Raw genomic sequence first — 2,500 nt, 5'->3', positions numbered from 1 at the left:
TTGCGTTAGTCGTGTGTGTGCAACTATTTGGCGGTATTTCAAGCTCTTTGGTGTTCGGTTTGTTCTTATTTAATTATCCCACACGTCCGGTCACTCATCTTGCAGGAGTTGGCAGAGGTCCGCTATAAAGTTTTGGTTGCAGTACAACATAAAAGATTGAAACCATATTGGTGGACGTCTTTAATTCAGCACCGTGTTAAAAATGAGTCTTGTGCGTAAATGCGCAACTTGGCGAAAAATGTAATATGCTAGTAATAGTATAATAGTAATAACGTCTAATTTCACGACATCTCTATTCTATTGCGAACGTGTGACACACCTTGTCCCAAGGTGTGTCATCTCTGATTCTCGTTGAGAAACATCAGTGGCCCTTTTTTGGCACGGCTACTGATCAACATCCATCCACGCCCGTCCTTTTATCCTATACTGGCTTACACTTCAACCGCATTTTTTGTGTGTAACGGATTAAATATTGACTTGTGCCAGTTCTATGCATTCTACAGCCACAATCCAACTTGTTCCTCTGTTAATATTTCATGCAACACGAGCACTAGTATTGTCATGACGGTGCGCACGTACCGGATCACGTTTTGCCCATTTGGAAACGCAACACTCAATCTCCTTTGGGGCTATGGGGAGAAACGGGAGACCTGCGGTTGTATATGTTTAATTATTTGAGCCCTTGTTGTTTTTGTCGGCCTTTTAAGATATATAACGGGGATGAGTTGCCTCTCGCAGATTCTGGGACGGTAAGGGAGGACCAGCCCAGGGCTACGACGCGAGATAAGTAATTGAAGGCCTGCATTCGTTAAGGCAGAATTAGGACATGGTCGCTTGGGAATAGTAGGCTACTGTCCAGTGGGTTGCATGTAGAAGGGTAAGAAGGTGAATAATGCACGTGTACATGTCACCGGATAGAAATGTCCTAGCCGTAATAGACTAAACGTGTGCTGTGTATGATAGAGAAGGGCCGTTGCCCTTGTTTGTTCAATTTATGGAGGGCGTGCCACCTCTGCAAAGCCGCGCGGAAATAGGATATTCTGCACGCTGCTGGTTTTATGTGAATTAATAACAGTTATGGGTGTTGCTCGGCGCAAATAATGATTTCAGTTGACTAAGGGCCTTGGTTTCACAATTTTAACATTGCTATGGGGCAGATTAGAGATGATTATATGGCATGCCATCTACTTTTAGAAATCCTTTAAAGGATTTAAAAACGTATGAAAGAAAAGGAGTGGATGCGACCTGTGAAAGACTGTTTGATCATGTGTAGTTTAATGTTTGAAGATGGGACAGTTTACCCTAATGGCTATTGACACAGCCTCCCCCCTTCCCATTATCAGACTGATTGTAGCCAAGATTGATATTTTACTTTTCTTTTTATTATCTTGAATCACAAAAACAGTTTTCGATAAAAAATGGACACTTACCCTATTCAAATAGGGAACGTCCGTCCCCCTCCCTCCCCCCTCCCCAGAACACACAGACACCGCTTGTTCTGACACACCCGAGAGTTGACAGACTAGTACGGTCACCTTAGAAAACAATACATACTCCCCTCAGTGCTTGTTTGCCTGTGGGTTCCTGTCGGGTGATCTTCACACACACACATAACTGGAATTCCACCGGCTGACACAACGGTGCATATGTCACACAACGGTGCATGCCTCCTTCTTGTTTTCCTTTCCTTTCTTCTGGATATACAGTAGCGTATCTTGACCTTTCGATCTTTACCTGAGAATAATATGCACAAACACACACAAACACACACAAACAGACACACACACCCCGACACACGTGCTGGTCGATACTCAGTCGTCGTAGCTGTTAACAGATTACAGTAGCTGTTATCTATTTCTTGTAGTTGTTTTTTAATATCAACCTCTTTATAACCCTCCCCCCCCCCCCCCCCCCCCTTATTCAAATCGAGTGTGTGTTTGTGTCATTTCACGTGTAATCAAATGAAAGGGGTTTCGTGTGGGTGGGTCGGGGTGGTGGGGGTGAGGGGGCACAGACATACAGCGCAGAGAAGCGGCGAGGAGGAGGACAGACAGATAGGGGGAGATAATGAAAGAGGAGAAAGGAGCAGACAGGTGGCTGGTATTCCCTGGGGTAACGTGAGGCCTTCTGTGGCCGCATGGCGGCTCCAGTGGATCAGATGACCTATCAGAGATCACAACCTCCATTGTGCCGCACATCTCGTCTCTCGGCCCGTCTCGCGTCTCTCGCCCCCCCCCCCCCCCCCCTGAGATGACGCGTTGTGGCGGGGAACGCAAGGATATCCTCTTGTTTCTTTTTCCACCGGGCGCCTGCGGCAGGACACTCGGCCTCGTTCGTCAATGCCGGGCCCCCTGGTTTTTTTCTTTTTGGTTTTTCTTTTCGGAAAAAATTGCCCATTGGCCGTGTGTGGGGGCTGTTTCCTTTTCCTGCTAACCCGAGGAGCCACAGCTCAGCGTGGACAGCAGCCTGTATTGGTTCAGCAGTATTCACCCTGCTGCTG

The sequence above is a fragment of the Gadus macrocephalus genome, chromosome 22, assembly GCF_031168955.1.
Source record: "Gadus macrocephalus chromosome 22, ASM3116895v1".
Lineage (NCBI taxonomy): Eukaryota > Metazoa > Chordata > Actinopteri > Gadiformes > Gadidae > Gadus > Gadus macrocephalus.
Note: the sequence above shows the minus strand (reverse complement) of the source record.